Source organism: Symphalangus syndactylus, chromosome 12, assembly GCF_028878055.3.
Source record: "Symphalangus syndactylus isolate Jambi chromosome 12, NHGRI_mSymSyn1-v2.1_pri, whole genome shotgun sequence".
NCBI lineage: Eukaryota > Metazoa > Chordata > Mammalia > Primates > Hylobatidae > Symphalangus > Symphalangus syndactylus.
In genome coordinates this window covers 62,569,689-62,592,336 of record NC_072441.2, presented here as the reverse complement: position 1 = coordinate 62,592,336, position 22,648 = coordinate 62,569,689, and positions in this window count along the sequence as shown.

Below are 22,648 nucleotides of genomic sequence, written 5' to 3'. Positions count from 1 at the left end.
CAGTATATACTCTTTTGTATCTGACTTCTGCACTCTGCATAATGATTTGGAGATTCATTAGTGTTGTTATGTGTATCAATAGTTCATTCCTGAATAGTGTTCTGTTGAATGGATATACCACATTTTGTTTATCCAGTCAACTGTTGATGAACATTTGGATTGTTTACAGATTTGGACTACATGAATAAAGCTGTTACAATCATTTTTGTTTGTTTGTTCCTGAGACAGAGTCTCGCTTTGTCACCCAGGCTGGAGTGCAGTGGAGCAATCTCAGCTCACTGCAACCTCCACCTCCCGGGTTCAAGCAATTCTCCTGCCTCAGCCTCCTGAGTAGCTGGGATTATAGGCACCTGGCTAATTTTTGTATTTTTAGTAGAGATGGGGTTTCACCATGTTGGTCAGGCTGGTCTCAAACTGCTGACCTCAAGTGATCCTCCTGCCTCAGCCTCCCAAAGTGCTGGGATTACAGGTGTGAGCCACCATGCCCTGCCCGGCCATTGTTATGAACATTTGTGTATAATGTCCCATTTGAGTAGAAATATGCTTTTATTTATTTTGGGTGAATACTGAGTGGAACGACTAGATACTATGGTAGGTATATGTTAACTGTTAAAGAAATGCCAGTTTTTCAAAGTGATTTTATCATTTTCCATTTCTACCATAAGAATTCAAGTTGTACTCATCCTTGCCAGTTCTTGGTGTTGTTGGTCTTTTTAATTTTATATTGAGTGTGTAGTGGTGTATTCACTATTTTAAAAGAAATATTTAAAATAAAACATAAACAAATAGGTTATTACTTGCAGCCTCTCCCCCCAAGTCTGTAAATAATGCTATGAAAAAGCTGAATGTTGAAATTTTGAGAAGGAAGGTGTCTAAGTTTTTTTCTATTGCTGTGTAGCAAATGACCCCAAAGTTAGTAGCTTAACACAGCATGCATTTATTATCTCACTGTCTCTGTGGGTCATGAGTCCAGGCATGGCTTTGCTGGGTGTTCTGCTCAGTGTCTCACAAGGTAACAATCAAGATTTCTGCCAGGCTGCATTCTTTTATGGAGCTCAGGTCCTCTTCCAGCTCACATGGCCTGTGGTTGTAGGACTGGGCCCCTGTTTTCTTGTGACTGTCATCTGGGGCCTGCTCTCAGCTTCTAGAGGTCACCCACACTTCCTGGCATGTGACTCTTTCACAGGCTGTCACAACATGGCCTCTTACTTCTTCAAGGCCAGCACAAGAACCTCTCTCTAGTCCTCTAAGACAGAATTTCATATAATGTAGCAACATACTGTAATGTAAGTCTTGCATAATGTAAAGTATAATGTATAATGTAACATGAGAGTCTATCCCACTGTCTTTGCCATTTTTCTTGTATAATGTATACATTTTTTACATTCTTGTATACATTGTTGTATAATGTATACATTTTTCTTGCATAATGCCATTTTTCTTGTATAATGCCATTTTTCTTGTATAATGTAACATGAGAGTCCATCTCACTGTCTTTGCCATTTTTCTATTGCTCAGACGAGGGTCACAGTTTCCACCCAATGACTCACTGGGGGGTCATCCTAGAGTGTGTCCTACATAGGCGGCATACCGTGTCAAACTTGGGCGGTGGCTGTCAGTTTTGTGTATACCTAAGAATCTCCTGGGGGCCTGTTAGTAGATAGATTCCTGGGACCTATCTCCAGAATTTCTGACTCAGTAAGTCTGAGGTGGAGCCAGAGATCTGTTTAGTTAGACAGCAGTTAACTTTTCAGATGCATCTGAGGCAGGTGGTCCCCAGGCCACAGCTACACAACACTGCCATGGAAGCTACTTCGGGAATTCGGAGAGGGGCACACTTGGATCTGAACCTCTCCTTTTCCAGTAATCTAATGAGATTGACCGATTCCATCCTTTTTCTTGAAGACCAAAGGAGAGGACTGGGTTCTATTTATCAGCAGATTCCTATAGAGGCAAAGGTCACAGCCAGGGACAAAGAAGTCACCTAAAAAGATTTTAGGTAAAAATAATGCACTAGGACGTTATCAAAAGGCAAGGTTAATGAATCAAAGTAAAAACAACTGGTAATATGATATTTAATAAAGTTTAAATTATGGTTCTACCACTTACTAGATATAAAACACGGACAAGTAACCAACATCCCTGAGCCTCAAAGTCTGCAAAATGAAGATAATAGCTACTTCCCACATTTGTTACCCCATATAAATGGGACAATGTAGGCAAAAAATATGCCTGGCGTTCAAATATCTGTCAAATCCCATCTAAAAAACTAGAACCTCAAAAAGGATTCCAGACTGTCAGAATATAACCACAAAGACTGGTATTGGTACTTCTGTTCCTCTTCAAGACCAGTTGAAGAAAATGAGAAAGTCAAGAATGATGAAATAAAGATAAATACCAGGACCAATTAAAGATTTTACAAGTATATCACTTATACATCCAGAAGATAACTCCCTATAAGGAGAAAATAAGTTTAAAGACTGAGTTAAAAAAGAAATGTAACTATTAATTATCTATAAGAAAAATAATTAGGCCAGGCGTGGTGGCTCACGCCTGTAATGCCAGCACTTTGGGAGCCTGAGGCAGGCAGATCACAAGGTCAGGAGTTCGAGACCAGCCTGGCCAACATAGTGAAACCCTGTCTCTACTAAAAATACGAAAAAAATTTAGCTGGGCATGGTGGTGTGCACCTGTAGTCCCAGCTACTTGGGAGGCTGAGGCAGGAGCAGGAGAATTGCTTGAAGCCGGGAGGTGGAGGAGGTTGCAGTGAGCCAAGATCGTGCCCCTGCACTCCAGCCTAGGAGACAGAGCAAGACTCCTTCTCAAAAAAAAAAAAAAAAAAAAAAAAAAAGAAAAGAAAAGAAAAAGAAAAATAATAAAAATCACAAATTGCAAGACTTCTTTTTTTTTTTTTTTGAGACGAGTCTCACTCTGTTGCCCAGGCTGGCATACAATGGCGTGATCTTGGCACACTGCAACCTCTGCCTCCCAGGTTCAAATGATTCTCTTACCTCACCCTATCAAGTAGCTGGGATTACAGGCGCCTGCCACCACACCTGGCTAATTTTTGTGTTTTTGGTAGAGGCGGGGTTCCACCACTTTGGCCAAGCTGGTCTCTAACTCCTGACTTCAGGTGATCTGCCCACCTTGTCCTCACAAAGTGCTGGGATTACAGGTGTGAGCCACCGTGCCTGGCCTAAAACCACAGACTTTTTTTAAAAAAAGACTAAGATGATGGGAGTATCCTAACTTCTCGCCTGAGTATATGGTAGCAAAGGAGATTTTATGATAACAAATATGAAGAATAACATGTTGAGCAATGAATGTTTCATAATCCTCAAGTTTTAGGTTCTAAATAATGCGATAATAAAGACATGCAAAAAGAGAAAAATGAAAATATAATTGCATTTGGATTCCTTGGCACTTTATTAACTAGCTAATTTTCAAAAGAGAGAAAATAGGGAAAATTAAACTATAAATGAAAAAGAAAAGCAATTTTTAAGAAAATTATATTTTTAATACTTGTTGAAAAGACAGTCAGTAAAGTTTAATATGTATTCCTTATTAAATCTTTGCAATTAGATGCAGAGATTTTTATTCTCAAATAAGAAGAACAAAATGTACTTAATCTGAAGAACCAATGTCACACTTACTGGAGATGCATGAGACTTGCTTCTCTGGGAAACAGAACAGAAGGTTCACCCATGTCTGTTTTTCTCAATATGGTACTAGAAATGCTGACAATAGCTGTTTGGGAAAGGCATAAATAATTAGGGTAGGCCAGGTGCAGTGGCTCACGCCTATAATCCCAACACTTTGGGAGGCCGAGGTGGGTGTATCACAAGGTCAGGAGTTCAAGACCAGCCTGGACAAGATGGTGAAACCCAGTCTCTACTAAAAATACAAAAAATTAGCCAGGCGTGGTGGTGGGTGCCTGTAATCCCAGCTACTCTGGAGGCTGAGGCAGAGAATTGCTTGAACCCGGGAGGCAGAGGTTACAGTGAGCTGAGATTGCGCCACTGCACGCCAGCCTGGGCAACAGAGCGAGACTCTGTCTCAAGAAAAAAAAAAAACTAAAAAAAAATTAGGGTAAAAAATACTACTCCAGTTGACATGATTATTTATCTGAACGTTCCAAGAATAGTATCCCCTAAATTACTATAAATAATAAATGAATTTAGCAAAGATGTGAGCCAAAAGAAACCCACATAGAACAATTGCATTTCTGTCAGTGAAATATAGCTGCATATTAATAAAAACATAAAATAAAAAGAGAGATTCCATTCATAACCACGAACCAAAAATAAATTTGCTTGAGGATTTTCTTTAAGCCACAAGATTTATTCCAAGAAAGTTACTAAACTATAGCAGTAAAAGTAAAGGAGGATATGAATAAGTGGAGAGATACACCAGATTATTATTGGAAAAATACATATATAATAAATGTGACAGTGTTTCAAAGTTAATAGATTTCATGTAGTACTGGTTTAAGGCCTTACAAAATAATTATAGAAGCAGAATAATAGATAACAATCTTAGAAAATAAGAAAAGATACAAAAAAGGTAGGGCTTTCACAGGATTTAAAATGTATTACAAAAAGTACATTGATCAAAACTTTCTTAGCACCACAGCCAGGGTGGCACTTATAAGCTAAGTCAGACCCCGCCTTTCCTTTGTGCAAAACCATCCTAGACTTCTCATCTGCCTCTGAGTAAACACCACAGTCCTTACAATGCATGACCTGGCCCTGCAAGATCTGCTCTCGCCCTTCCATGTCTGGTCACCTTTCCTGTTCTATCCCTCACTTATTCCACTGCAGTCACCTTGGCCTCTCGCTAGGCCTGAATGCATTAGGCACTTTCCAGGACACAAAATTTGATGCTCCTTTATACTCGCGCTTCTATCTGGAACTCTTTTTTCTCCCACATATTTGCATTCTTGTTCCCGCCCCTCCTTCAGGCTTTGCTAAAACAGCATCTTCTCAATGAGGTCCTCCTTAAGATTCCCAGAGAAAAGTTCAACTTTTTATTCCCATGCCAGGCTCCCTATCACTTGTTCCTGTCTTATTTATTATTTATTTATCCATCTGTTATCTATTTTTAAATTGTCTCCACCACCCCCAGAATGATATAGCTCCATGAGGGCAGGGATGTTTGTTTTGTTAACAGCTGTATCCTTGGCACCCAGAATGGTACCTGGCACATAGTAGGTGCTTAACACGTATTTGTTGAATGAATGAATGAATGAGATAGAACAGAAATTCCTGTGGCACTGCTATTCTATTTTATAAACTTAATTTATGACAAAGCAAAAGCAACACAAGGCAGAAAGATTTCATTGCTTGCTAATTGTTTGAGCAATGAAATAATAAAAAGGGAATTTAATATCTTAGAGTAATACATGGCATTATGTATAATAATACAGCCAGGCATGGTGGCTCAGGCCTGTAATCCCAGCAATTTCAGAGGCCTAGGCAGGCAGATTGCTTGAGTTCAGGAGTTCAAGACCAGCCTGGGCAACATAGTAAAACCCCATCTCTACAAAAAAATACAAGAATTAGCCAGGCATGGTGGCACAGCTACTGTATCTGTAGCCACAGCTACTGTATCTGTAACCACAGCTACTCAGGAGACTAAGGTGGAAGGATCACTTGAGCCCAGGAGGTCGAGGCTGCAGTGAGGCCAAGACCGTGCCACTTCACTTGAGCCTGGGCGACAGAGTGAGAACCTGTCTCAAAATAATAATAATAATAATAATATAAATTTCAGATGATTAGAGTAAAACCTACACCAGTTTTTTTGTTTGTTTGTTTGTTTTTGTTTGTTTTTTTTGAGACGGAGTCTCGCTCTGTCACCCAGGCTGGAGTGCAGTGGTGTGATCTCGGCTCACTGCAACCTCTGACTCCTGGGTTCAAGTGATTCTCCTGCCTCAGCCTCCCAAGTAGCTGGGATTACAGACACGTACCACCACACCCTGCTAATTTTTGTATTTTTAGTAGAGAGGGGGTTTCACCATGTTGGCCAGGCTGGTGTTGAACTCCCTACCTCAAGCGATCTGCCAGCCTCAGCCTCCCAAAGTGCTTGGATTACAGGCATGAGTCACTGCACCCAGCTTAGTATTTTTTTAAATGGGGAAAAATAGCATGGTTATCTCATGTTTGAAGGGGTCATAAATGTCTGACTATTGAAGAAATGAAAAAAATGTATTAAGGGCAAGGTAGAGAAATATAAACATATATTATTATTATTATTATTTAGACAGGGTCTCACTTTGTCCCTCAGGCTGGAGTGTAGTGGCACAATCTTGGCTCACTGCAGCTTTGACCTCCTGGGTTCAAGCAATCCTCCTGCCTCAGCCCCAGAAGTAGCTAGGACTAAAGGTACACACCACCATGCCCAGCTAACTTTCGTATTTTTTTGAAGAGATGGGGTTTCACCTTGTTGGCCAGGCTGGTCTCGAACTCCTGACCTCAATCTGCCCGCCTCAGCCTCCCAAACTGCTGGGATTACAGGCGTGAGCCACCACACCTGGCCAAATATGTAAAGATTACTCTGAACTTTACAGCAGCTACATACAAGACTATGCTATAGAAATAAAAGACGTGACAAATATAATTATTAAAAGCTTATCCCGAAGTAGAAAACAACAGATGGAGAAAATACTTGGCTTGTGTCTGGGTTCTACTCTGTAAATTGTCAAAGGAGAGGAATAGTTTATTCCCCCCAAAAAGGAAGAACGATTATCACATAAAAAAAATACAGCCTTAAAAGTAATAAAGAGAAGCCCATTTAAACAACTTTAACATATCATTCTAGAACTATTAGACTAGCAAAAAGCTAACAAAAGTAATAAATCCCATGTTAACAGAACTGTGGGGAAACAGGTACTTATATGTTGCTGGTGATAATATGAACTTGTGCAATCTCTTAAACAATAAAAGGATATGCATCAAAGGCAGTAAAAATGCTCATATGTTTTGGAGTATTTATTCTGTTTTTGGAAGCTTATCTACAAGGAAGTAAATAAACCAAAAATTAAGCAAACAAAAAAAAATCAATCTGTTTCATACTGTGTAAAAAAGTGAAACTTGAAAATGACTCAGGTGCCAAATAATAGAGGAAATTCTAAGCAAACTTTCTTATAATAACACACTGGACAATTAAGAATGAAAATCTGGGGACTTTTTTTAACATGAAAGAATGTGAATGTCAACACAACAGTGCTACCACCTGAGACGTTGAAGTGTGATTTTTCTGTAATAAAGCCAAGAGAGGTCACCCCTGAGATCAGAATTCTAATCTTTGGAACAATGCGCTGCCCAGAACTTACTGTCCTAGGTGAAGAATCCTCTTACACAGGTTTATGCCAACCTGCCAGATTGAAAAGTCTGAGAAACTCCCTGGTGAGACTTGAGGCTTGAAGTAACGATTTCGTTTCACTTCATGGACACTATTAACTGGGCCTCATGGACACACTTGTCCTGCAGTAAGATAAGAGAGGAGGGTGCCCAGGCAGGCAGGACTGAAAGGTTCAGCTTCATTAGGAACTGGGTGCCCAAAGGAGGAAGCCGTAAGCCACACTCCTGGAAACTAGAGAACTTCGCAGGGAGCATGGGACCAGGGAGGAAGTGCCTTCTAAGGCTGCAGGAGTGGCAGGCCTTGGGACAGGAAAATTCCAGAGTAAGGGTCCATTGTGAGGGAATTTCGCCTGTGTGAACCCGGAGCCTTCTGTAAATGCCACAGGATGCCTGAAAGTTCTAAACAGGATACATGGCAAGACGGAGAGGAGCTACAATTTATTTGTCCAACTCATAATGCAGGTAAACAGGAAGATGAGATGTTTTGCCTACCTGCATGCCATGCCAGACTGCCTGGCTTTGAATTCATTTTTTTTTTTAGATGTAGTCTCACTCTGTCACCCAGGCTCAAGTGCAGTGGCGTGATCTTGGCTCACTGCAACCTCCATCTCCTGGGTTCAAGCAATTCCCCCTGCCTCAGCTTCCTGAGTAGCTGGGATTACGGGTGCGCACCACCATGCCCAGCTAATTTTTAGATTTTTAGTAGAGAAGGGATTTCACGATGTTGGCCAGACTGGTCTGGAACTCCTGACCTCAGGTGATCCACCCGCCTTGGCCTCCCAAAGTGCTGGGATTACAGGTGTGAGCCACCACACCCAGCCCTGGCTTTGAATTTTGACTCTACCATTTATTAGCTGTGTGACCTTGGGCAAGTCACTTACACGCCTGTGGCTCAGTTTAACAACAGCACCTTCTTCCTCTTAGGGATGCAGTGAGGTTTAGGTGCAACAAAACAGGAAAAGCTCCCACATCGGGATTCTCATGAACTGCAAGCTCCTGTCATTATTTTTTACTAAGATTATCTTGACATGCAACAAAGTGCCTGGGAGCACAACTCAGAGAATAAGAAAGGTTGGGTCAGATAGAAGCATCAGGAATTTATAACCAAGAGCTACCCAAACCAGTGGGTATCTGGGAGGAGGAAGAAAGAAAGCCTTCAAGTTATTTGCACTAGAGATGCTAGGTTGGCGTGGGGAGGTTGGATGCCCTAAGCCTTCAGGTCACAGTTGGGCTACCAGGCAGGTTTCTCCCCTCACCAGAGGCCATCTCACAGTCAGCCTTGGGGCCCTGGCTAGAGGCAGTTCCCCTTGAATTGCTTCTAGTGAGGCAGGACTGGTCCCAAATGGAGTCATGGGATCATTGGGCACTAGACCACGGGTGCCTTGAAGACCCCACTGTGTGAGAGACAGATTCAGAAACACATCCAAGAATTTAGGAAGTAGATAGTGCTTTTTTTTTTTCCTTCCTGCTGATTGCCTGCCCATTGGTTGAGAGTGGGTAGTGTCAAAATTAAATCCTGATGCTTGTGCATTTTCCCTGGGAAAAGTTGCAGATTTGGCTGGCTGAGGCAGTGGATGGGCAGGCAAGTGCAGGGACTAAGTGAAGGGGTCTGGAGGAGGGAAGAAATGTCTTCAGGGCATTTTTAGGAAGCTTTGCTGTGCAATGTGTTTTATAATCTTCTCCTCTATGTCCCAAGATAATTTTGCTAAAGACTGACATTTATTTTAAGGCTTTAAGAAAAAGTTAGCTTTAGATTTCTTTGGAATGTTGTGCTGTGATGATCCCTAAGGCACAAGCAATAGAAGTCCGTAAATATGGGATTGTTCATTCACACAATCATTATTTATTAAGCACCTACTGTATCTGAGGAGCCATGTTAGGAGATGAGAATAGAGAGGTAGATAAGGTACAGTCTTTGTCTTCAAGTTGCTCACAGTGTACTGGAGATACAGATAAATATACAAATAATAGGTAAATTGTGGGTGTAATAATAATTGCGGTAGGCTGAATAATGTCTCCCAAAGAGATCCAGGTCCTCTTGTCTGGCACATATGAATGCCATCTTACCCAGATGGGCCCTAAATGTGACCAGAAGAGTCCTTATAAGAGGAAGGCAGGGGGAGATCTCCCCACAGAAGAGAAGACAATGTGATGGCGGAAGCTGCAACTGGTGTGATGGGCATTGAAGATGGAGGAAGGGGGCACACACCAAGGAATGCAGAGGCCTCTAGAAGCTGAAAAAGTCAAGGAAACAGATTCCCCTCAAGGAAACAGATTCCCCCTTGGAGTGTCTGGAAGGAGCCAGCCTGACCCACACCTCAACTCTGGCCCACTGAGACCAATTTCAGACTTCTGACTCCAGATCTTTAAGAGAATAAATTGAATCAATTTGTGGGTTTTTTTTGTTTTTGTTTTTGAGACAGGGTCTCACTTTGTTGCCCAGGCTGGAGTGCAGTGGTGCAATCTCAGATCACAGCAACCTCTGTCTCCCTGGTTCAAACGATTCTTCTGCCTCAGCCTCCTGAATAGCTGGGATTACAGGTCTGAGTCATCATGCCCAGCTAATTTTTGTATTTTTAGTAGAGACCAGGTTTTACCATGTTGGCCAGCCTGGCCTAGAACTACTGACCTCAAGTGATTCACCCACCTTGACCTCCCAAAGTGCTGGGACTACAGGTGTGAGCCACCACACCCAGCCAAATTTGTGTTGTTTTAAGTGACTAAGTTTGCAGCAATTAGATATATTGGCAACAGGAAACTAATACACTAATGTTTAGTGAAAGAAGAGGCACAGAATGGAATGGACATCCTGACAATTGCCCTCCTGATGTGCAGCTCATCCAGGTGTCAGAAGGGAATACAAAGTGGTGCTATTGACTCTTGCCATAAAGGAATTTGGGAAGGACGTAAAGAACATCTTTACCTAGCACTGTGAGGTGTGGAGAGGTGAAGGGATTGTCCAGGGTCATACATACTCATTTATTGAGCATCTGCTCTGAACCAGCTCCTGTGTTGGTTTTGATGGGATATGAAAATAATTAAGGCAAGGTTCTTGCCTTATAGTCTAGCAGGAACTTATAGTCCAGCAGGGGAGAGTTGGCATAAAAGCTCTGGGTTATCATGAATTTGGACCAGTTATTTAACCTCTTTGGGTTTAGGTCCTTCTATGTAAACCATAGAAAGAGCTGCTTCACGAGATGTGAGGACCAAGTGATAACATATATGCCAACTTGCTTTGTAATCTGTAAAGCATTATAGAAATAAAAGGTGTTATTTTAATTAGGTATAAGAAAAACAAGACACTCAGTTAAGTAGCTTGAAGGCATATGAGAAAGACATAAAAAAACCACAAGACACTCAAGTAGCTTGAAGGCATATAAGAAAGACATAAATGACATACTGGAGATTCAGATGGAGTGACAGAAGAGATTAACTCAGCTAGCAGGATCAACACAGCTTTCTAGAGGAAGGACATTTTAGCAGGTTGTGGTGGGACAGGAAGTAGATGTGAGAAGGGGAAGGGGAGCAAGACCCCGAGGAAGGGCAAGGAGGAAGAACATTTACTAGATGTGAATGTGAATGTGAGTGGATGGAGATGAGGTTAAACGGTTAAATGACAGCTTGGGCCCTGATTGTGAAGGCATAACCTGCATCCTTTGTAGGTGAATTGAACCTCTAGATGATGAGGAATTTCAGTGGTGGGGAAGTTGGCACCTTCATAGGGCTAAATCTTAACTTTTCCATAAGCCCTTTTTAATCTTGCTTCCACCACGTCATCCCAGCTCCTCATTAAGGTGTCCAGAGCAGAACCCAGGTTGTGTGGCTCCAATCAGTGCTCCTTTCTCCATCAATTCTATTTCAACACAAGGCAGAGTTAGGAGCTGAAACTTGTTCGTGTTTTTTTTTCCCTTTAAAAAATACTGTTGAAGTTTTTTGTTTTGTTTTTGTTTTTTGTTTTAGAAAATTACTCATTGTTGGCCAGCGCGGTGGCTCATGCCTGCAATCCCAGCACTTTGGGAGGCCGAGGCGGATGGATCACCTGAGTTCAGGAGTTTGAGACCAGCCTGGCCAACAAGGTGAAACCCTGTCTCTACTAAAAATACAAAAACTAGCCGGGTGTGGTGGTGGGTGCCTGTAATCCCAGCTACTCTGGAGGCTGAGGCAGGAGAATCGCTTGAACCAGGGAGGTGAAGGTTGCAGTGAGCTGAGATTGCACCATTGCACTCCAGCATGGGCAACAAGAACAAAACTTCATCTAAAAAAAAAAAAAAGGAAAAGAAAAAGAAAATTGCTAATTGTTAAATCATGCAAAGGATGAAGACAATAGTTTCTGGGACAGATGAGCATTCACTGTGAGCCAAAAAGCCAAATGCTGCTTAAAGTACATTCTACTTGGACCTCTGCTGATATTCTCATATGAAATAACATTGTGCTGAGAAATTGGTGGAGAATATTTGCATTAGAACAAAAATTCTGGTTCAGGGTTTGGTTCTTGGTTAAAAAATAAACTATGGGAGGCCGAGGCGGGCAGATCACGAGGTCAGGAGATCAGGACCATCCTGGTTAACATGGTGAAACCCCGTCTTTACTAAAAACACACAAAAAATTAGCCAGGCGTGGTGGCGGGCGCCTGTAGTCCCATCTACTCGGGAGGCTGAGGCAGGAGAATGGTGTGAACCCGGAGGTGGAGCTTGCAGTGAGCTGAGATCGCACCACTGCACTCCAGCCTGGGCAACAGAGCAAGACTCCATCTCAAAAAAAAATAAATAAATAAAATAAAAATAAAAAATAAAAAAGGGGAATAATTGGTCTGGAAGTTGTATTCATCTTCTCTTTCCCTTTTGCTCTTATCAGCTCTACAGACGTTAACTGAGCGCCTTCTCTCTGCTGGTGTGTGTGGTGGGTGGTGGGCAGGCCCTGTGAATTGAGTTCCAGTCCGGTGATGAGGGAGTGTCAGATGACGTTCATCTACCTCAGTATTTGAGCTTTTAACTCAAAGAGTTATGACTTTTAAGGAAGATTCTAAAGCCCACTTAAAATTTCTCCTCCTCCATGTATTCTTCCCTGATAACTTGCTAGAAGGACTCTTTCTTTCTCTTTTTCTGTCCCTCGGCCTCACTCCCTTCTCCATACCCTTTCCTCTAGGTAGGAGTAATCTTTTATTCTACATCTCCCAGGACAGTTAAGATTTCAAATATTTTACCCCACAATCCCTACATTATAGTGAAATGCAAATATTTTGACAACCAAGCAACAGCTTCTGAAATACCTGTGTCTCTCAAGTGATAAAAACTACAACTTGGATGGTGCTATTTTCCAGGACAGTTTAGAAGTAAAAACTGTGCTATTATCACCCTCAATTTACAGATGAGGAAACTGAGTCCCAGAGAGATTAAATTATTTACCCAAGGTCACTTCGGTCAGATCTTGTGGCTCAATTTTTGGGTCAGAAAATGTGGTCCCCAGAACTGCTTATCATCTCTCTCCCAGTCCTGAGACACATGAACCCTCTTTCCTCCCTGGCCTTGTCTGAAAGCTTTGAATTCACAAAACATAGAAGGTGAAAGAGTAAAAAGCTATCTACAAAAAATTATAATGACACCGAAAAATGTTCACGATTATGACATTATGTAAAAAATCAATACTGTACATTCATTATGATATCAACTATGTAAAATATAAACATACTATTAAAATACTGGAAGGAAATACAACAGAATGTTGACAGTAGTTATTCCTGAATGGTGGGGTTAAGAGTGATTTTTTTTTTTTTTTTGAGATGGAGTCTCACTCTGTCACCCAGGCTGTAGTTCAGTGGCACAATCTCAGCTCACTGCAACCTCCGCCTCCCAGGTTCAAGTGATTCCTGTGCCTCAGCCTCCCAAGTAGCTGGGATTATAGGCTTGTACCAGCACACCCAGTTGATTTTTGTATTTTTAGTAGAGATGGGGTTTCACCATGTTGGCCAGGCTGGTCTCCAACTCCTGACCTCAAGTGATCCATCCACCTTAGCCTCCCAAAGTGCTGGGATTACAAGCGTGAGCCACTGCGCCCAACCAAGAGTGATTTTTATATTCCTATTTATAGTTTTCTGTATTTTCCTATTTATCTATTATCAGCTCGTGCTAACTTTATAAAAAGAAAAAAATGTTTTAAAATAAATCATCCACTTAAAGGAAGACATGAACACCGTAGAAGAGACTGGTTGATTGAATGGTCATCCTAGTGATCTGTGGTCTCCCAAGGGTGGAGCTGCATGATGAGTAGATTTGTGTATGTGACACATTGCTGCAATTAGATGGTCTATATGTGGGGATATAGATTTAAATTAGTACTTATGAATGGGGAAACAAAAAATGTCCCTTCTTAGAGTTTAAATGGTTTATAGAATTTGGAGGAAACCAGTCCAGAAAAGATTAGAGTGTCAGAGCTGGAAAGGGGCTTCAGAGATCCTAAAATCTAATCTTCTTTTCTTACAGATCAGTATCTGATGCCTCCTTTGTTTAGGGTAATGATGTAAGTTAACATCAACCAGGAAGGAGAAGAAGTTTGAAATCAGAAATGGAATCTCACGTCTTCCTCTGTCCTGGCCAAATTTCAAGTTTGGCCTTGCTGTCCTGGTGGCAGGACCCTTGAGCATGCCTCCCATAGCTGCTACACTAATCTAGCCCTGCTGGAGATCTTTGCTGCTAGAGGGATTGCGCCTCTGTGGCTGTGTGAGTGATCTGGCCTCATGGTGAACGATTTGATGGAGGGCACAGGGCACTGAGACTGGGCTTTCTGAAGACTCAAGCCTACTGGCCAGACCAGCTGAACCAAAGGATCTTCTCTCTTGGCCTTCCTAATGAACTCTTCTCCACTCTTGCCAGGCTCTCGTGACCAGCAGACTAATTTTTGTGACCAAAATAACCACTCAGAGTCATCAAACAACCAGTGACCAACAAGCAACGGACTAGCAATTTGTTCTATGACCACACTGTTTAGTATGTTTAGATCTTGCCTCAAGGTAGCATTTTGCCATTCTGTGGATCAGCAGTCCCTAGCCTTTTTGGCACCAGGGACCGGTTTCGTGGAAGACAATTTTTCCACGAACCAGGGAGCGGGGTATGGTTTTGAGATGATTCAAGTGCGTTGCATTTATTGTGCATTTTATTTCTATTATTATTAAATTGTTATATACAATAAAATAATTATACAACTCACTGTAATGTAGAGGGAGTGGGAGCCCTGAGCTTGTTTTCCTGAAACTAGACAGTTCCATCTGGGGGTATGGGAGACAATGACTGATCATCAGTCATTAGATTCTCATAAGGAGTGTGCAATCTAGATCCCTCACATGTGCAGTTCACAATAGGGTTCATGCTCCTATGAGAATCTAATGTCGCTGCTGATCTGACAGGAGGCAAAGCTCAAGTGGTAATGCCAGCAATGGTGAACAGCTGTAAATACAGATGAAGCTTTGCTCACTGGCCCACTGCTCACCTCCTGCTGTGCAGCCTGGTTCCTAACAGTCTGTGGACTGGTACCAGTTCCTGGCCCTGCTGTGGATGACTTTAGAAAAATCACAACTTCATTACAAAAATACAAGTTTTATAAAATATTTTTTCAGATTACAAAAGTAATATAAATGTGTTATTAAAATTGGAAAATGTAGAAGGAATAAAGAAAGAAATTAAATCACCCATAATTCTAACCCTCAGTAATAGCCTCCATTTACACAGTCATTTTTCCTTGCAATTAATGGTTCCTTCTAATCTTTTTTCTATGTACAGATATATGGCTTACCTTATTTATTTATTTTTTGAAACAGAGTCTTGCTCTGTCGCTAAGGCTGGAGTGCAGTGGTGTGATCTTGGTTCACTGCAACCTTCACCTCCCAGGTTCAAGTGATTCTCGTGCCTCAGCCTCCTGAGTAGCTGGGATTACAGATGTGCACCACCATGCCTGGCTAGTTGTTGTATTTTTAGTAGAGATAGGGTTTCATCATGTTGGCCAAGCTGGCCTGGAACTCGTGGTCTCAAGTAATCTGCCCACCTTGGCCTCCCAAAATGCTGGAATTACAGGCATGAGCCACTGTGCCCAGCCCCATGTGTATTTTCTATTCTCATTTATTCCTTAACATTATATGATTAGCATTTTCTGTATCACTCAATGTTCTTTAAAAACTGTGACCGGTAATGACTGCCTAAAATTCCATTGTAAATGACGAACTATTATTGTATAAATATTCTCCTAGTATCAGATATTTAAGGTTTCCAAGTTTAAAGATACAGATATCATGAGGGCAAAAGGAGACAACTGGTTCTATATAACTTTCTGATCAAAGTATACAACAGCACCTATGAAGTATTCTTATAAAAAAAACTGATCCAGAACCTGATTAAATCTATAGATTGAATTTCCAAATTTGTAGAAACTATAAGTGACAGAGGAACACGTTAGTGACACTTTGAGGCTGCAACCAGAAAAATTCAGATTCTGGGAAACGCTATAGGACAAATAAACAAGTTTTTCATCAGATAAACTGCTGAGGGAAAGAGATGAGGAGAAGGAGACCTATAGATGAAAAGTGTTAAGAAATATATTGACTAATTGCAATGTATGAATATTTGATCCATATTCAAAAAGCTTAAAAAAATTTGAGACAAATTATTGGATGACATTAAGAGATTATTTTTAGAAGTGATGAGTATTGTAGTTGTGTTTTTAAAAACAAATCTTTATCTTTTAAAGATTCATACAGAAATCATTATATTTGAATGGGTATATGTGGGATTTGTTTCAAAATAATGAGGTAGGAGTAGGGAATAGTGTGTGGTAATATAGATGGATGAATATTGGCTTAATTGTTCAAGCTGAGTGATGAGTACAAGGGATTTCATTTTACTATCTGTTTATTTTGGTACTTTTTTTTTTTTTGAGACAGGATCTTGCTCTGTTGCCCAAGCAGAAGTGCAGTGGCATGATCTCAGCTCACTGTAAGATCACATGATCTTGCAGCTCCCTGCAAGAGCCTCCTGGGCTCAAACGATCCTCCTGCCTCAGCCTCCCGAGTAGCTGGGACTACAGGCATGCGTCACCACACCTGGCTAATTTTTGTATATTTTGTAGCGGAAGGTTTCATCATGTTACCCAGGGCTGGTCTCAAACTCCTGGACTCAAGCAATCTACCTGCCTAAGCCTCCCAAAGTGCTGGGATTACAGGTGTGAGCCACTGTGCCCAGCCAGTACATGTTTTATATTTGCCACAATTAAAACTTAGAAAAGAAACAAAGGAAAAGCAAGCCAGCATTTCTGATAGCCATGTGCTGAGCTGAGCTGTGGAAGAAAGAGTCCTGAGTAAGATAGACCTCACTCTAATCCCAACTCTCACATTAACTGGCTGTGTGTCTTTGAGCTGTTTACTTAACCTCTCTGAGCCTCAGAGCCCTCACTTCTAAAACTGATATTATAAAGCCTGCCTCACAGGGTTGTTGTGAGGAGAAAACATGATATTTTCTGGGAAAGGGCATGCAAAACTAAGGAATGCTGGATATTTTATGTTAAAGTATGAGTAAAGCATAGGGCTGAGGAACAAAGAAGATATGCATACCTCCCCTCCTCAGGGAGTTCAGGCTCCCCATTTTTTGCTGGTTGCTTGAGAGTGAGGTTTTCATAGAAAAATACTCTGGTGCACCATTTTAATTTTCTTGTCATTTCTTTTATTATATATTTTTGAGTTGTGTTTCTAGTGGTTGCCCTGAAGATTACCATTAGCAACTTAGTTTATAACAATCTAGTTCAAATTAATACCAATTTAATTCCGATAGTACACAAAACTTTGCTCCTATTTGGCTCTGTACCTCTCTCTCCTTTATGCTGCTATTAACACAAATTATATCTTTATACATTTTTCCCATTGACATAGATTTATCATTAATGCTTTATGAATTTTTTTTAAATCAAATAAGAAAAAATACATTTATACTGTCTTTTATGTTTACCTACGTAGTTACCTTTAATGGTGGTTTTATTTCTTTGTGCGGATTCAAGTTACTATCTAGTGTATTTTCAATTTAGCCTGAAGGACCTCCTTGGTATTTCTTTTAGGTTGGATCTGCCTAGTGACAAATTCTCTCAGTTTTTGTTTATCTAGAAATGTCTTAATTCCTCCAACATTTTTGAAGAACAGTTTTGCTGGATGTAGAATTCTTGGTTGACACTTTTTTCCCTTCAGTGCTTTGACTATGCCATCTCACTGTCTTCTAGCCTCTCTGGTTTCTGATGAAAAATCAGCTGTGAGCCTTATTGAGCATTCTTTGTTCAATGTTGAATGAGTTACTTTTATCTTGTTGCTTTCAAGAATCCGTCTTTGATGATGGTCACCAGAGGCTGTGAATGGTAGTCAGGGTGGGGGTGAACCGGGATGGGTAATGGGTACAAAAATGTAGTTAGACAGAATCAATAAGATCTAGTATTTGACAGCACAACAGGATGACTACAGTCAACAATAATTTATAGTACATTAAAAAATAACAAAGAGTATAATTGGAATGTTCGTAACAAAAAGAAATGATAAATGCTTGAGGTGATGGATATCCTATTTACCCTGATGTGATCATTATGCATTGTATGCCTGTATCAAAATATCTCATGTACCCCATAAATACATACACCTACTATGTACCCACAAAAATTAAAAATTAAAAAAATAGTCCCTCTTTGTCTTTTGAAAGTTTGATTGTGATGTGTCTGTGCCTCTCTTTGAGTTGATCCTACTTAGAGTACATGGAGCTTCTTGGATGTGTAGATTAATGCCTCTCATTAAATTTGGAAAGTTTTCAAACATTATTTCTTCAAATATTCTTTTTTTTTTTTTTTAAGATGGAGTTTTGCTCTTTCACCCAGGCTGGAGTGCAGTGGTGCAATCTCAGCTCACTGCAACCTCTGCCTCCCGGGTTCAAGCGATTCTCCTGCCTCAGCCTCCTGAGTAGCTGCTGGGACTACAGGCACGCACCACCACGCCCAGACAATTTTTGTATTTTTAGTAGAGACAGGGTTTCACCATGTTGGCCAGGATGGTCTTGATCTCTTGACCTCGTGATCCGCTGCCTCAGCCTCCCAAAGTGCTGGGATTATAGGCATTCCTTGTCTATATGTTCTCATCTTTGTTGATATTTTCTATTTGGTGAGACATAATTCTTGTATCTTCTTTTAGTTCTCTATACATGTTTTCCTTTAGTCTTTGAACACTTTGGAATACCTGATTTAACATCTTTGTCTAGTAAATCTAATGTTGGGGCTTCCTCAGAAGCAGTTTCTATTGATTGCTTTTCCCCCCTGTGTATAGGGAATACTCTCTGTATCTTTACATGCCTTGAATTTGTTGTTGTTGTTGGAAGCCAGACATTTAAAATAATATAATGCATCACCTCTGGAAGTGATATTTTTACCCCCTTCCCCAGGATTTGTTGTTGTTGTTAATACAGAGAAATACTCTGAACGTAGCAGAGGACTTGGGCCCAAATACCCAAAGAGCTTCAAACTTGAAACTCTTCTTCAGGAGAGTAGACAGAGACAGTTTCCTGCATGTAGGCATGGAGCTGTTTTCAGGAAAACCAACATGGAAAGCGTACCAATAGTGCCCTCTGATAGTGACACCTCTTGGAAGATCCCCCAAATATCACAGGCCAGGTGAGGGCCCTGCTCCCACCTCTAAGATTCTTTAGCACCCTAGTCTTTGGCCTGTCTCCCCAGAATCACTAGAGCATATTGAGCCTGCGGATGTCACACTTGGTGGTCCTGATCCAGCCTTGCCCATGCAACCCCAGCCCAGGCCTGGACAACCTCCCCTGGAGATCTGGCTGGGTGTGGGAGAACAAATTTCTAGCCCTTTCTTCCGGGAAATTCGTAATCAGGCAAAATAAGAATGATGACAAAGTTGCTGCCAGCTGGAGTGATCAATGGCCAGGTGTCACCTGGCTCAATAATTAACCAGGTGGTTGGGATATGTCCAAAGGGTGGGCAGGAAGAAAACACATGGGTCACAAAGGACTCAAGCCAAGAGAAGCCAGAAGGAGGGACTGCCAGTCAAGAGAGGCCTTTTTCAGAGGCTTAGGCAGTGGACACACCACCCAGGAGAGGTCCCTCTTCTTTCCTGGTCGATTTAGGGATAGCAGCAAGACTGAGAAAACAGGAGTCTGTCATAGGCACCTTTTGCCCAGGTCAGACTACACAATCCTTTTGAGGGGAAGAAGAAGGAGAATTCTAAGGCCCTGGGGACCCTGAAAGCCCACCAAGCTGGCAACGAGCTGTCCATTTGTGCAAGAAGCATTCGTTAAATGTCTGCTAGAGTGTGATGTTATGATGTTGTATTGAAAACAGCCAGATCTGGCTTCAAATCCAGGCATTGCTACTTGCCAGCTGCTGTGACCTTGGCTGAGTTAAGTTTCTCTAAGCCTTAGTTTCTACATCTATAGATGAGGATATTAGCACCTTGCTTACAGGGTTATTGTAGGATAGAATGCAACTGCATTTTTATAGAGTGCCCCATACATACCAGTACATAGTAAATAGCCTTCCGTTCGATCTTGACAGTCTTGGACAAGGAAGAGGAACAGACCGTGCCTCACTGCCTGTAACCCTTATATGGCTTCCTTCGTCTTAATCTTCCTGAAGGCCTGCAGGGTCCAGCATCCCTGGTCAGGTTCCCTGTTAGGTATCTTCCTAATTCTATTCATACTTTATGACTAGACATTTATTTGTGTGATTGTTTTACTAATACCTGTCTCCTTCACTGACTCTTATTTACCATTTTGTCCTCAGTGTGTGGCAATCAATGGGGAAATAAATGAATAAATAAGGATAAGGCTCTTGCCTTCACAGACCTCACTAGATGCACACACATGAAGAGGACAAAACAGCAAAGAGGTTGGGGGAAGATGTCCAAGACTTCAGAGCAGGGGCAGGGCCTGTGGACCAGAGAGGCTAAAGTCCAACTTGGGGTTCTCCCCTAGCCCTCCTCCAGGAATTCACTCGACAATTGCCGGACCCAGCCTTCTCCACTGCCCCAATCCATCGCCTCTTCTGACTCAGCCACCCAGTAGTGGAGCTGAGTCAGTATGGACTCTAGATGGTGCCATAGGGGTCAACCTGTGGGCTTTCCTATGGTCCAGCCACTTCACCCTGGGGCTTTCCAAGCTAGTGTGGTTCACTTGCGCCCTCAGCAGTCCCAGCATTCAGGAGCAGAGCCTGGTCACTCCCCTATCCTTCCTAGAGCCTGAAGAGGGAAAGCAGCAAACAAAAGTGCTGCTCTGGCAGAGGAGGCCTTCACTGGGACAGGGTACATGTGCTCACTGGGAAATGTGGCCTTTCTTCCTCAGGGCTGCCTGATCACTGCCCTCACCAAATGACTTTAGTGCCTTATTCAAGGGGTCTTTGGACACCCACCCAGGCCCCGCATCTAGTCCTGTCACCAACCCCTTTCTTGCCACGGCCCACAGTCTGCACGAGGTTAACCTCAGGCTTCTTCCTCGTCTCCTCTGATTCACTTTCCTGCCTCTGGCCGGATAGTGGTTTGGGGTTTGGCCGTGGCCTCTGCTTATATAGTCTAAGCCAGAGTTCCTGACCCTGCCTGCTCACCGGCACCCGTAGCAACCCAAGGCCACTTTCCACTCCAGTCTCCTACCTGGCTCTTCTTGTCAGCCAGAAATCCCTGAGCTACAAGATCTCTAACTGCTCATCCCTGTAGGAAGCACCCAGCTCTGCCACCTGCCTCTGAGAACAGCCAGACCCTGGTAGCATGCTGGTCCCCAGGGCTTGCCCAGAGGGGAGCTCTCTGTCTGACTTGGGCACTGTTGGACCAGCTGGCAGACACAGTATCAGTACACACTTTATTCAGGGGCAGCCCTTTGGAGCCCACAAAGTACTTTTGGGTTTGTCATTTTATTTGAACTGCAGTCCAGGTATACCTGGTTTGTACTCTTTTTCTTTTCTTTGAGACGGAGTCTTGCTCTGTTGCCCAGGCTGGAGTGCAGTGGCGCAATCTTGGCTCACTGCAACTTCTGCCTCCCGGATTCAAGTGATTCTCCTGCCTCAGCCTCCCGAGTACCTGGGATTACAAGCGTGCACCACCATGCCCGGCTAATTTTTGTATTTTTAGTAGAGACCGGGTTCCACCATGTTGGTTAGGCTGGTCTTGAACTCCTGACTTCAGGTGATCTGCCCGCCTTGGCCTCCCAAAGTGCTGGGATTACAGGTGCAAGCCACCACACCCAGCCACCTGGTTTGTACTCTTAAACTAGTTCTACAGATGAGGAGAAACTTGAGGCTCAGAGAGGTCAAATACTTACTCAAGGTCAAACACTTACTCAAGGTCAAACAGTAAGAGCCAACGAGAGATTCAAGCCAAGAACCTAAGTTCTGTTGTTTTTTGGGTTTTGGTGTTTTTGAGGCAGGGTCTTGCTTCACTTCCCAGGCTGAAGTGCAGTGGCACGATCAGGGTTGACTGCAGCCTCAACCTTCCGGCTCAAGCTATCCTCCCACCCCAGTCTCCCATGTAGCTGGGACTACTGATGTGTGCCACCGCATCTGGCTAGTTTTTTGTTTGTAGAAATGGGGTCTCATTATGTTGCCCAGGCTGATCTCAAACTCCTGGGCTCAAGTGATCCTCTCACCTCAGCCTCCCTAAAGTGCTGGGGTTACAGGTGTAAGCCACTACGCTCAGCCAGTTCTCTAGTTCTCAATTCAAAGCAAATATTGCTTTATAGGTATGATGCTTCCCAAGCAGCCCCTGCAGCACATGAAGCCCAGGAAAGGCCTGCTGAGATTCTCAGGTCTTTCTGGGGGTTCCAGAGAGGCAGCTAAGGGGAAGGGGTCTTTTGCTGTCCTCATCACCAATCCTTGCTTAGAGGCCTTGAAGTGTACATTCCATCCACCACAGCCCAGTGATCAGGAAGGGCTCTAACTAGCCCCATCTCTGTCAGAAGCCAGGAAGACTCCTCTGCTGAAAATCCTTCTGCTTGGCCATTGAACAGTAGTTATTAGATACTAATCTCATTTGCTAATACCAATGAGGCCTCTAGAAAAGGCCACCCATTACGTCCGGTCAGAATTTGCATTATGATGCCTCTGTTCATGCTTTCAGTATTAACCTTTGGCACACAATTACTGAGCACCTACTGTGTGCCAGATACTCTTAGGCACTAAGGCACTAGGCGCATGTCCCCCTTTAATAAAAGGAGGGATGTAGCAGTGTCTGCCACTGACCATGGCCTGGTGGGACAGACAGACAAACAGCCTCCAAATTCCAA